This window comes from Leiobunum rupestre, chromosome 6, assembly GCF_980474605.1.
Source record: "Leiobunum rupestre chromosome 6, qqLeiRupe1.1.hap1, whole genome shotgun sequence".
NCBI lineage: Eukaryota > Metazoa > Arthropoda > Arachnida > Opiliones > Sclerosomatidae > Leiobunum > Leiobunum rupestre.
The window spans coordinates 60404039-60419045 of record NC_143389.1 but is presented as its reverse complement, the minus strand read 5'-3'; the positions used below and the strand labels follow the sequence as shown (position 1 = coordinate 60419045).

Genomic DNA, 15007 nt, shown 5'->3' with positions numbered 1-15007 from the left:
AAAAATGGGATGAATATATCGTCCCTACATAATAAAAAATCGAGCTATAAAAAATTCTAAAGAAAGCTATCCTTTTATTATGCATAGCCCCGAAGCCCTTTTTTAGCGTCAGACCTTCTTTCCCCCGTCCACCCCAACACAGAGGGATGTCTATAGCTGACGTCACGACTCCACTTTGATTTTATTAAATATAAGAATGTGGATGAATGGTAACACCGCGCGACTGCCTCTGAGACGAAGAAACATTTGGTCGTCTGGCATCACTGTATTGTCGGGAAATACATCTATAAATAGCGTCTTTTTATTCTAATGAGATCCCGGCTATTTTACACTTTTTGTGTTTGGTCATTCCTCTCCGGAGAATGTGATGCTGCTAAACTGGCACTTACCGCGAATCAGACACCCGTTTCCAATAAAAAATAGTGTTTACTTCAATGTCTGAGAGTGTCATGTAGGACTCATTATTATATTTTAGTCGATCCCCCCAATTGATTTGTAGCCTGTAGGATTTTGCGAACAGTTTTTAGGTGTCGCGACTCCGATGAACTTTTGTTCCCGCTGTATGCGCTTGAGACATTAGACTAATCAGACGATAATGTGAATTGAAATATAAACAGTTTAATTATGCGATTAAATATTGGTTAAAATAATATGGTTACAACTATAAATACTGAATAGTTTAACAAAAAGGGAATATATAGTTAAAAGTTTTACACGCTAAATATTTATTTCACATTGTTCGCTCGCTCGCTCTTCTTCAACTTCAAAACTCTAACTTCAGAACGCTAACTGAAACCAAACTTTCTTTGGCGAGAGGAGCCTTCTCTCCGGTTTCTGTCCCTGCGCTTCTGCAGTACAGACTTTGGGACACCCCCAATTCTTCACTTAGTCACGGCCCAATTGCGACCAGAAACGTCCGCTAAAATGGGGGTCAAAAAATGGACTTGGGCTCTTTCCATTCCTCGTGTTACATGAGAAGAAAATATAATAATTATAAACCAGGGTTACAAAAAATAAAACTTATACAAATTTAAACGAATCCAAAAACAATTTCTACATAGCCTCCACATCTATCTTGACGTTGACCCCATCTATACACCCGTTTCCTTTACAGGTTTTTTTTGGTGTACCTTGTGTTGTTAATTTTCTGGAAAATTAAAATTTCCGCAATTCGGAAAAACAAAATTAAACGTAAATTTCTTTTTAAAGGTTTTTAATGTTTTTAACTTTTTATCGATATAAAATGTCTAATATCAGAAAACATATTACAAAACATTAATATTGTTACATTGTTAATTAGTTTCAATTAGTCTAGACGTTTAGTTTTACTTTTAGATTAGAAGAAATGGGGCGAAAATGCCGCTTTATTTAAATTTGCAAACAATATATTAGACTAATCATGGAATGAAAACTTTTTTCTTTTTTTCGGAAAAATACAGAAAATTTTCCGGAAAAAAGGTCTCGGTCATTTTCCGGAACCAACCAGGTTTTCTATTTCTGTTTTTAGTAGAAAAAAAATTGTATTATCTCTCTCTTTTTTGTCGGAGAAAACGGCCGAATTTCTTCGTCGGTTGGTCTGTCCGTCCCAACCCCCACCCCCCCCCCCCTCCACGAAGAACGCATTCGATATAAATTCGCTTTTCAATTTTTTATGATACCCGACAAGCTCTTTACTGACTTCTCTTTTTGTCTGTTGTGCCATTTTCTGCGCACTTACCCCTTTCTTCAGCTGGATTTGGTTTGGTTAAATAAACTCAGTTTTCCACGATTCGTATGTGGCCAGGAATATTTCGTTGATCGATCTTTAGTACATTTAGCTCTAAATAAATAAATAAATTTAAAGAATTAAACTATTAGGATACTTTTATTGTTTCGTTATTAAATTTGTGATATTTAATATTAAATTTGTGATATTTAATATTAAATTTGTGATAGTTAAAATGAAATTAATAATTGTTAATGTGAAAGTAATATCATTTACCATTAAATTAATGAAAGTAACCATTAAATTAATGAAAGTCACCATTAAATTAATTAAGGTAACCATTAAATTAATGAAAGTTACCATTAAAATAATGAAAGTTACCATTAAAATAATGAAAGTTACCATTAAAATAATGAAAGTTACCATTAAAATAATGAAAGTTACCATTAAAATAATTAAAGTTATCATTAAAATAATGAAAGTTACCATTAAAATAATGAAAGTTACCATTAAAATAATGAAAGTTACCATTAAAATAATGAAAGTTACCATTAAAATAATGAAAGTTACCATTAAAATAATGAAGGTTACCATTAAAATAATGAAGGTTACTATAAAAATTAAAGTTAACATTAAGTTAATGAGAGTTACTTTTAAATAAATGAGTTACTATTAAATTATTGAAAAATACCATTAAATTAATGAAAGTAACCAATAAAATAATGAAAGCTACCATTAAAATAATGAAGGTTACTATTAAAATGAAAGTTAACATTAAATTAATGAGAGTTACTATTAAATAAATGAGTTACTATTAAATTATTGAAAAATACCATTAAATTAATGAAAGTAACCATTAATTTAATGAATTTAACCATTAATTTAACAAAAGTAGCCATTAATTTAATGAAAGTAGCCATTAATTTAATGAAAGTCGCCATTTAATTAATGAAAGTAGCCATTTAATTAATGAAAGTGACAATTAAATTAATGAGTTACCATTAAATTAATGTAAGTTACCATTAAATTCATGAAAGTTACTATTAAATTAATGTAAGTTACCATTAAATTAATGTAAGTTACCATTAAATTAAGGTAAGTTACCAATAAATTAATGTAAGTTACCATTAAATTCATGAAAGTTACTATTAAATTAATGAGAGTTACTATAAAATAAATTAGTTACTATTAAATTATTGAAATTACCATTAAATTAATGAAAGTTACTATGAAATTATGGAAATTAAATTAAATTAATGAAAGTTACTATTAAATTATTGAAAGTTACTATAGTAAAATTTTGCCTAATATAATGAAATAAAAATGTTCTTCCTATTAGACAATATTATGACTGATTTATTCATTTGCTCTTGTATATTTTAAAAGTTTCTCAATTTTTGGTATGGGATTGATTACTAATTTTTCAATATTTACGCTTTGAGCAAAATATAGTTATAGATTTTTTGGGTATTATGTAAATTTGTATCTCTATCGTTACTCAATAAGTCGTTCGATTATTTCCTTTATAATTAGGTAATCTTAATTATTCAAGTTGGAAGAATGTTAATTATAATTTCATTTTAATTAATATTTAGAATACGCCGATGAATATTATTTTCTTGGACCACACCTGTATCTAATTAAATAATTTAATCCTCGTAATTTGAGATATTTATTGAAGACCTAATCAACGTATTTCCTAATGGTTAATCAGGACCAATAAGTAACCCGGGGTAATAGATGTATCCGTTTTGGATAGATGTCATAATTTTCGGGTGGTCCCGGTTCAATAACCATGGGGGGGGGTCGACGTCGAAGCCAGCTTAATTAATCGAAATGATTACCGGCGATATTCGACATGACCTTGAGCGTCCTTGGGGTCAAGACGCGGTAGCGCGAGGAAGCCAGAAGGGAGTCATTACGATTTAAGTGGGACACCACCTACTTAGCCAGCGAGCTCTCCCAGAGCAGATATTGGCCATTCTCAGTTGGCTTCTTTCCACCTTTAGAGCCGCTCCACTTTTACCCGAGACATTCTTCGAGCCCGCGAGCGGGAGATTAGCTCCTATAATACGTACTACACCAGAGATATGTCAGGGGGGGGGAAGACAGCTTGCGTAACTGCCCATGCGCTATTCCTCGTGCTTCGGAGTCCACGCGGTTCCCCATCCCCCTTTCCGTCATGTCAACCCCCCCTCTCTAATTTTTCTCTGGGGGGTCCCTTCACCCCTCCTTTAAAAAACACAACCCGTTAGTAGTAAAAATAAAGGGAGAGTCCTACCCGCCGCTGCTTCGCTCCACCGCCGCGCTTTGAATAAAAAATCTGCATCCTACTATACTCCTATTACAACCGCACCGGGAGCTACTGCCTATATCGTACGAACGACAACTTTACCCATCGTCGAACCGTTATAGGAAGTAGCGGGTGGCGCGGTATCTTAATCCTCTCGGCGCGGAGAACTTTAGCTGGAGCAAAAAGAAAAGGGAGGGAATGAAGAAACAAACTTTTTTCGCTGGGGGAGGGTGGTAGAGACTTGTGTTGGGGGTTATTATTTTTTGGGGTGGGATCGCAGCCAGGCAGACATGCGGAAAAACCTGTTTATTAACTCGCCGAACGGGTTGAGTTTTTTCTGCTACGCGCGATTTTATTTATACCCCTTCGAAAAGAAAAAGAGTCAGCTCCGCCATCCCTCTGTTTTCCCCTTATTTTGCTTTTTCTGCATCCACCCCTCGAAAACGCTCTCCCTCATTTAACGCACTCTGACGCTCACCCCCCTCCGTCATACCCTACAAACAAACCAGCCCCCCTCTAGCATGCCGAGAGCCTCGTTCGCACCGAAGCAAACCCGTTCGCCCGTCATCCAGGATACCTCGTGGCTGCGTGCCTTTCGATCCTCCGCGGAGGACCTTCTCGCTTCCATGTCCGCCGATACGCTCGCGTTTGTGTCGCGGACTCGTAGGCATATTGGAATAGACATGTATTACCTTTAGGCCTATTTTTGTAGTAATTTGTTATTTTCAGTTTGGTTGATCACCAAACGTCCCGTATCGGAATTGACTGATTTTATGTCACTTTCTTAATAAAATTAGATGGTTTTTAGTAACAGGGATATTTGCGGGTATTAGGAAAGTTGTCTGATCCAATGTTACTCCGTTATTGCGCCCAGTGACGGTAGTGACCTTTGGAAAGCTGAGGGTCCCGAATCGGAATGAGATTCGTCAGGATGGCGTATGCGAACGTCGTGAGTCGCGCGATTGCCGAATCTTTCATGGGCCGTAACCAACTCCCCCAGATGCTTTTCGGCTGTGGGTCTAACTGGCGCCCCCCCGCCTGCCTCATTTTTTTATTTATCCCCTTTCACCCCCAGAGATTTGCCGTCCCCCCTTTTGATATTCCCCATCGAGTCTCCCCCAGACACTGAGTTAGTTCTTTACGGCCCTTTTTTTGGCTTCCTTCTTTTCTCATATGATTTTCGCGGTGTTTTTGTACGCGAGTCGCGCCTTCAAAAACAAAAGCCGAAGTATGTATATGTGTACGTAACTTGGACCGTGCATTCGCGAGTGAGAGAATTTTTTCATTATTCGTCGAGAAATTTTTTCCTCCCCACCTTCTTCGTGGCGGCTCTACCCCTGGAATATCCACGAACGCGTCGCGCTCTCTCCAGGCGAGCCTATACCCTACCACGGCTGTTACGCGATTTTTTTAATGGTTTCTTCGGGTGGCGGGCCTCGCGAGCACGGCCCGCCGACTTTCCTTGTCCTTTCCCCCGGACTTTCCTAGCCACACTTACACAATCTTTCTCTCCCCAGACTTTTTTTCGGCACCCGGACACCCTCGATCGCGAAGCCGACGATCGGACCGAGATCTCTCCCCCGAATCTTGGTCCGCCGGGTACGATCCGGCTTCTCAACCCTTTCCGTCGAGACCGACTCCTGGTTCGATTGAGACCAAACATTTTCCGGACACTCGTTCGGCGTCTCGGAACTTATCCGCGAGTACTTACGTTTCCGCGTCCGATTGTGTCTTTCAGTTGACGCGGATCCTCAACACGTGGCTTCCGTGACGCGACTTCCAGTGTTTCCCGAGCTATACGCTCCGGTCATCCTCGCCTACCCTCAACTACTTCCAAGAAGAGGAACATTCCAGAGAAGGAGGAACTGATCGTAACACGTAAGCTACCATTCGTTTATCAGTAGGAATTGTACTTAAGACAGCGAGCGCTAGCGACTAGGATACGAGAGAACGGACTGCGTTACCATTCGACCAATACAATCCTTTACCGGATATCCTGTTTGGTTTAAGTTAAGGATTGGGTTTTGAGTGATTAACTACCAATAATGGTTTTCTAATAACACCAAAGGGTCGCGTCTCTTTCACCCCAACCATTCATTTAATACACTAATGACTAACCGTAAAGGGGACATCGTGCAATTTACTTAGCTCTAGTTAAACTATCCCGATGTAATGTATTTGACAAAGGTACGTCATCTCAAACAAATTTCCAATTTGAGGTCAATGGTAGGCTGCCCCGTTACCTTGTCCGGTGTAGAATACCTCAACTATTGTAAGTTTTGTCAAACCCGTTGATTATTTCAACTATTCTTTGGAGTTTTGGTTAAAGGAGATACGGTAGCGGTATTATTTGCAACTTTATATTATCAAATTAATGCCGACACAAAGGAGTAGAATATTGCTTTGGGAATCGAGTGGATCCAGTCTCCATCACCATTGGCCATCCCCCTAATCTCTACTTCTTCGCTATACCACGGTGGATAATGACTTCAACGCCGAATTTAGAATAAAATTAAAAAGCACCCGGTTGGGAAAGTAGAGGTTTAACCATTTAGTCATAATTCGCTATATGTAAATAACTAAATGCGAAAGCAAATCAGCAAAACCTTGAGGCATGTAAAAAACCATTGTGCCTTTTTTATTTAATCCATGCCTAAAAACTAGCTCTTTCTCATTCCTAAAAGTAGTAAATGATGGATGAAACAGGAATAACCTGTTTATTATTTTTGTTTTCTAGCTTCTTCCCCGTAACAACTCTACAAATATATAATTTATTTTAGTCGCTAATTTGCTTTTCAACCCTGAGATGTAATCAGCTAAAAAAAAATGGCGTTTTTTCCTCTCCGAAATGGAGTTCGACTTAAATTTACGAGGGAAATTCTATCGGGTAGCCAAAGGGACTTTCCGGTGTATACAGGGATGCTCCCATTTCCATATAGGCTAGAAAAAATATTTAGCTCGCTGCTCTATCATCCATAGATTTTTCACCCCGAAGAAACGAGCGTAGGCCGCCGTCGAATGAAAAAATTAGTTTATATGTACATTCCGGATGTGTGTACGATGTTTATTTATGCACGAGTACACACTTCTTTCCAAAAGAGTTAGCCATCTTGTACTTAGCAACAGTCCCTTCCCCTTCCCCTTCTTCTTTGGTGTCCCCCGCTGTGGGTGCTTTGCACGCGTCACTACGTATACTTAATTAATTAAAATTTCCTTTTTTTATTTGGCGCCATTTTCGAAATAAAAAAGGCGCGCAAACAGCTGATGTTCGCGGATATCTTTCTAGGATTTATACTGCAGCTACAGTAGTAGGCTTTATTTTGAGCTTTAGCTTGAGTCGCTTTTCGATGTTTGACATTCGATTTATTCGAGAATTTTTTTTACAAAGTTCAATAAAACTAAAATTCGGAATCTGCAATGTTTGAATGATCATTTCGATAATTATTAAAGAGTTAATGTTGATATAATCATGTGAAAACATTATTATTTTAATTTCAACAAATGGTGTTAAATGTAAATGTTGATAGAATGTTTCATTTTTGGTTAAAATTGGTTAAGATTATTAATAATGATATAATTATTTCTAAAGATTAGTTTTAAACCACGGTACCTATAATTTTAGGCGGTTAATTTTAAACTATTATTTAACGATACAAATACGAAAAAATAGCTTTAGTTACCCGTACGGAAAAAAATTGCTTAAGCTACCGATACGAAAAAATTGCTTTAGCCACAAATACGAAAAAATGACTATAGCTACCAGTATGAAAAAATAACTTAAGTAATTAATTACAAACAGGCGTGCTGCGGGTATATTAATTTAATTGCACTTTCAAAAGGTTAATTTGAAATTCTGATACAGAAACGTCATACTCTTGAGAAAAACCAATAGTTTTTTTCGGAGTTATTGGGTATTGCTAGCTGTTACTATGCGTAAATCAGGGTTAGAATAGATTTAAACGTCACCGTTTGCTTCAACGCCAAGGAAATCTGGCAAACCGCTTATCATTCAAAGTCCTAACTTTAGTTACAATTTATACGCTAAGTTTTCATTTTGGTATTTTTTTGTTCGTTAAGGAAACTTTTAATTTTAAACCAAAACGGTTTACGGCAAATCTGTTGTCCGCTAATATTAGTTTACGTAAATAGCCTTTCGTGGGCTTAATTAAAAGTATAAAGGGATAAAATACCGTATTAGTTATCCCTCGAGGATATGTTCAAATCAAAAAGGTTTTTTTTCCTTAAAACCGATCAATCGGTATACACGAAAATGATTGAAAAACACGAAGCTGAAATCAATTGGCTTTTAAAACCTTCGATCGTATTTGTTTCGAATTTTAAAGATTTTACCGATAACGTTTTTATGACGCGATTTAATTTTAGATTTTATACTCGCTACATGTAAATATCCGTAATCTTTTCCCCCGACCTCTAAAAATAAAATATTGACAATTGGAGGTCGTGACCTCGTTTGATAGTTGATAGACCTTCGAAACTAAATCCCCGCGTTTCGCCCTTGTTATTAATCCAAATTTAAATTTTTCATATTACGGCAGTTATTCAATATTTACAATATCCAATTTGAAAATAACAGTAATGTATTTTAAAAAAAGAAACGCATCCCGTATAACTTCTTGGATAATTGGTAATTTCATTATATTATCTATTTAACCTTTCTTCTTTCTCCACCTCCAATTTTTTCTTCCATTCTCGATATTCGTGAAGAAGCCAAGTTAATGGGGGAAGGGGTATTTTTCCCTAAGGTTCCATTAAATATCTGCAGCGGATCTGCGTTTTTCTGGCTGAATGAGGGGGTTAAAAAATATCAAGCGATAGAGAGAGAGAGAGAATAGATTAATCACGGGGGTTAACTTTAAAACGTTCGGAAATATAGTAGAAAATGGAAAAAGCAAAGCTGGTCGTGTTCGTGCGCTCGCCCAAGACGGGCTGCTGCCATGTTACACGCCAGAAATGGTCACACTTTTATGAAAGATAGGAAACCTACTATTATTATTTTTCTTATCTCTCTTTATAAGTATACTGTATATTCTTTACGCGCATACCCGCAGACAGTGGTTTTTAGCGAAAGTCAAAGGGGAACTTCTCCTATATCGTCGCGTGCATCATATCCAAAATGAGGACTAAGAAACAATATAAAAAAAAATTTAATCCGAATATAATTAGGGAAAGGATTGCGTGCAAACTTTCTTTCAAGAAATATATATTATGCCCTAAAGATGATTAACAAAATATTGCAGATATTGAAATAAGTTAAATAAATGCATATTTGAAGTTTAAAATCCTCAAATATAAGAAATTCCTTAATCCTTAGTTTAAGAAGTCATTTAATCCAGAATTAAGACTTGATATGGATATTATCATAAGTAGCAGTTAGAGTTATTGCGTAATCAAGGTTTAGAACTCAACACAGAGACGCCTGGTGTTTAAATATGTCCCAGGCGAAATATATTTCTACTAAGCACGATAACACTCTACTTACAATGTTAGTTGAAGTGCAAGTCCAAGTCGGAACTGCTGGGAGAAGGTTAGTGGTAAGAAAATTAGCATTTAACATAGTGTTATTATGTTACTTAAAAAGATTAAAAATCATTACCGCCATCTATTATTATATTATTATTCGAAACAAGTGGGGTGGCGAAAAGGTTTGCACTTTCGCCACGCAGCGAGAGGAGCCGGGTTCGATCCCAACTTGTGGCACTGGTTGAAAACTCGGAACTACACCTTCCGCGTTGAGTTTGAGAGTTTTCTGCCCATTGGTTAAAGGGGTTTCCCCCCGAGCTCTTCGGTTTACCCTTTCCATAAATACTTGTTGACTCACGTGGCATGAAGGGCTTGCTACCTCCACCCTCCAACGCAGTTTAACCCGGCCACCTGAATTAATGGCTCGATGATTTGGATATTAGCGTAGCTGATTATTTTTATTAAATTAAAACAATCGTACGCATTGTAACCCGTCCACCGGAATTAAGGGATTTAAAAGTCGCTTGATGACTTAGGCCTAAGGTGGTGCCTCGGGTATTAGCCTAGCTGATTATTTATTTATTTATAATCAAACGTATTATTCAGTTATTGATTCGCTGGTAATCCTACGAGTTGTTATGCTTAGGAAAGCCCCTATATAAAGTCTCTAGCCTTATATAAAATTTATTTCCATTTCAACAATAGGTATTTATATAATTTAAAAGCACTTACAAAATACCCGCATATCGTGTAATATACGGAATTGGAAATTATTTTTCATTCCAAAAATTGCGATTTTCTTAATTTAGAAGCAATTATATAACTCTTACATAACGTTATAAGGGCATTGAAAAGTCTTTTAATTTTCATATTAATAAAAAAACCAACATCACTTTGTAAAAATAAATAGTAGAAGCAGTAGAAAGATAAAAAAATGGGTATTTTAAGAATTTATAACTGCTTAAAAACCTTTCAAAATGTCACAAAATATTGTAAATTGCAAATTTTACATTATTGTTTAGGAAATAGTAATATAATTTATACAACGATGAAATTTTCAACGCAAATGAAATATAAAATCAATTCGGGTGAATAATATTGTATTACCCGCCTTCAACTTAATCAATCCACTCCGAGCAAGCGAAGTATTGTGGTGCCATCTTTTGTCCTTTTAATTTCAAGTCAGTGAAATATGTTTTGAAATTGTACCGATAACCAGGAAAAAACCGGCCTACGTGGTTTACGCGTTTGGAACATTTCGTCGCGGTTTTTACCTCTCCGTTGAATAAAAGAATAAAACGGAAAACGCGGGAAAACAAGGTTAATTGTGTTTAGGGATTTCGAACAAAAACGCTCTCTGCATTAAGTAAAAAATGACTATAAACTTTATCCACTTTATTAATGATCCTCCGAGTAACGCTATAAACTTGTTAATAATTAACCCATTAATGATAGGAGATTGTTATCAAAACGCCGGGGAAATACAGAAATGCGCGAGATTCGCTTAAGACGCCAAGGTACACCCGTTAGACCAATCGAAAAATATGAACTAGATATTGCATTTATTACGATTATTAAGTATTCTAGCTAAGACCTTATTTTTTATGGAGGAGCAAATGGTGTATAAGGCTTTTTTTTTCTTCGTTTCGGCCGAAAGATTTTTGTTACCCCTGCTAATAGGTGACCGTATGCTGGGCCTCCTAATTCGAGGTGAGGTCCTCCTAAAAGAAGAGAATTTGATTGCAATGCGCGACGATTTCGCGAGAGAGAAACAATTTTTCTCAAATGTTGCTTCGCGTCTTATTCTGAAAAAATAATTTATTAGGTCGTTTTAGGAATTTATTTTACAGAATTCGTGCGTAGTGGTGTTTCAATTTAATTTTTATTCGGTATATAGAGGTGAAGATTTCAGTTTTCCCAGTAACTTGATTTATATGTTAAAAATTTGTAGGTCAAGTTGGACTGTTTCTTAGGACACATTACTTGACCATATATCGTAATTTAATTCCACGAAATTTTGTTTACTAGAATCTGATATATCCTCAACCAAGCAACTTATAAGGGTATTAATTTTGTTTATTTTTTGTAAGATTAGGTAAACCTTTCTCTCATTTAAAAACCTGTTGCTGATTTGATTTAAATCATATTTTTTAAGTGGTTGAAACTTTACCAAGCTTAAAAGCAAAATAAGGAAAACGTTTTTCGAACTCAATTTATCAACGACAAATAAGACTGAGCATTCCCATTATAAATAAATTATTATTTTAATATATTTTTTATTTGTTACAGTTAACTAAACCGTTCATTTCACTAGGAACGGGATTGCTAAAGTTTCTTTTTAAATTAAATTGAATGACACTTGAGAGAAAAAACTCGATTAGCTGTCTCGATCGTCATTAGAGAAAACACGTTTATAAGCGTCTGGCGGTATCAAAGCATTGTTATTGCGTCATGATTGGACGTTGTCATATTTCTATTTGAGTAAACGGTGCCGTATCGGTACTCTGGGATCATTGTATCGAGGATTTAGGAGTGGTTTGTTTATCGAGGTAGATTCGTGAAAGAAAAACCTTAAATTTCACGGCAATAACTAGTTTCTTTTCGGGGCTTTGGCGTAAACGGTTCCCTTTGAAAGCCGGATAATTAGGCGAACTACTCTACGCCCATATTAATGGAATATTCTCTTCTCTCTCCATTTCTTAGAGTTGGCAGCCGCCAACTACCGGCGTCCCGGTTAGAAGCGCTAGTTTTAGGATTTTGGTGGCGTTCTTCAATCCTTTGGGAACTTGAAAAGGGTGTACGAAGAATCTCGCTTCACCGGGAGCTATCAAGCCGCGCGATTATTAGATTTCCAAGATATACTCGAGACTAGAAGCGTTATCAGTTTTACCGCCTCCCGATACATTAACCCGCCGTTTTTCGCCACTTCCTAAATATGATAGATCTCGAAAACTACCTCTTCGTATTAAAATGTAAAGTCGCGACGGAACAGGGAAAAATTTGCGCTTTTCATTCGTGTTAGCGATTTTAAAATTAATAAGAGTTAGCTACACCGTACGTAACGTGAAGTAAATAAAATCAATAAAAACGTCTTTAAAAATATTAAGTTATTGATAAAAAACTTTACATGATTTTGTAAGAATGACTTATATTGAACATGTTTCGGTGTAAAACTGAAATATTTCACGAATAAAATTTTAAACAAAATTAATTTTTTATTTTGAATCAAACCAATTATAAATTTTAATTTTTAATTGGAAAACTTAAATTTCTTTTTGAAAATAAACTCGCCAATAATTTCGATAACTTTCTAAAACATTGCTAAAACTCGGGGAATAAGTTTTGCATTCTTTCATTTAGCCGCGAAATTGAATCGCGAGAGATATCAAGTTTATATCAAATGGCGAGTCAAATACGAAAAAATAAGGCCTCTTAAATCGAGTTTGTTCGAACCTGAAGCATTTCGAGTTTCTTCCTTGTTTCTTCCACCAACATCAAAGAAAGAGAGAGAGAGAGAAGAACCAATAACTATTTACTACATCCAAGAGGTTGTGTTTTCTGGATGCTCATTCTTGCACCTTTTCTTAGGCCTCAACATACCATCGAGAATGAGAGAGAGAGAAGTTTTCAGGGGGTGACAATTGAGCGTGAGGGGGAGATAAATTTTGAGGGTTAGAAGAAAATATACAAGTTCGTTATTTAGGCCGACCTTTTTTTAAGTGAAAAGAAAAGCGCAAGCGAGCAACCAGACCTGGGCACCGGTTGTCCTTGCAACTCTGTAAAGGAAAAATTAGGATTCTTCCACTATGGCGTTTTTTTACAGTACCCACCACACACTCGCTTTCTTATATATATAGCTTGTTGTCGTTTCAATTTTTTTCAAGGCCTCATATTTTTTCTCTAGCCTCCGTCCGTTAGGTTTAGTTGGTCGGTATCTTGTGTATCTAATATTTCGCTCCCCCCTTTATTATATTATACATACAGAATTGACTGCAGCTCGAATTCTCCCGTTTCGCGGGGTAAGAAAAGGTGTACCGTCGAACTTTTTTCGTATACGTAGAATGTTAATGGTTTCCTTTGAGGCAAACGTTTTTTTTGTTTCGTAGATTTCTATTCTTTTAATTGTTATTTTTCCCTGTATCTTTTATCTTTATTTTCCCCTCTATATCTTTCTCCGTGGCTTCTTTTGTCAGTACATTTATTTTTTATTATTTCGAAGCTTTCTCTGGTGTATATTTTTCTTATAAATTCATTGAAGCTCGTATACATTGTATATGGCCCTACGTAAAAGAATGAAGAATGAAGTTAAAAGAAATAATATAAACGACAGTTAAGAACAATTGAAGGCGCGCGTTTATATAAAAAGTTTGTTTTTGCGATTAACGGACGTTAGAACAGTTCGTTGCCTATCGTTTTATTTTATCTCTTTTTATTATTCTCGCCTTTGCGTTATTGCGTTGTTTTTTAGTATTTGAAAAAAGAAATAGGTGAAGTGATGGATTGGAGTATTCTGTACGTTATTATTTCCAAGTGGTAAGCGATTAAGCGGTTAATAATTTGCGTCGGATGTTGAGGAAAAAAGGGGTTGGTATGGTTTCCGGTTATTGACTCAAGGTTAGTTAGGTGATTATATTTAGGAACAGAAATTGTCACGTTTAATTTTAATTTACCAAGTACAAATTAAATCATCACCAAATTTATTGATTTAGTTACAATCAGTTTAAGTCATCAGGTGTTTAAATGTTGGGAAAATGGCTAGTCGCAAATGTTAGGAAAACAGTTGGTCACCAATGTTGGGAAAATAGGTGGTCACCAATGTTGGGAAAATAGGTGGTCACCAATGTTGGGAAAATAGTTGGTCGCTAATGTTGGGAAAGAAGTTGGTCACCAATGTTGGGAAAATAGTTAGTCGCTAATGTTGGAAAAGAAGTTGGTAACGAATGTTGGGAAAATAGCTGGTCACGAATGTTGGGAAAATAGCTGGTCACGAATGTTGGGAAAATAGCTGGTCACGAATGCTGGGAAAATAGCTGGTCACGAATGTTGGGAAAATAGCTGGTCACACATGTTGGGAAAATAGTTTGTCCATAATTAAGTCAACCATTTTTTTAGCTTTGCCTCTCTCAAAATTCGTACCATGACACCACAAATGTTTCATGAACCCCACCCTGATATTGTAAAATAATTAAAATCTCGATAATTTAGTGTGTCGCGCAATTGACAGACGAATGTCGCGAGGTGTCACACTCTCGTCAACACCGTCATTTCTCGAAGCGTGACTAAGTATTATCATTCGTACTTAAACGGCAATCGTAAGAAATCCAACGCAAATGACGTCTGCTAGGTCGATAATCCGTAAAAAATCGGAACCCTTTCACTCTCTTTCGGAGTGGAACTCCTTTGTGGTATACTGCCCCTCAATTCACTCTAGTTAAAAGGCTAGTTCGGGCTGATATAAAGCCATAAGTTGTATACAATTCAGATAAGAAGAATGAAAAATATGGATATAATAATAAAGGTGAAGGCTA

At 36.2% G+C, this 15007-nt stretch overlaps 1 protein-coding gene across 2 annotated transcripts in view; it reads left to right on the top strand.

The window, feature by feature from the left end:
- LOC149942900 (uncharacterized) overlaps nt 1-15007 on the top strand; it is a 250460-nt gene that overhangs the window by 32308 nt on the left and 203145 nt on the right. Inside the window, exon 2 of one of the 2 annotated variants that reach the window (XM_090179901.1) lies at nt 5737-5876. The gene's annotated coding sequence lies outside the window, so the exon portion shown is untranslated. Of the gene's footprint in view, nt 1-5306; nt 5877-15007 lie in introns of those variants that run through there. The other variant, XM_090179900.1, reaches the window with a different exon arrangement.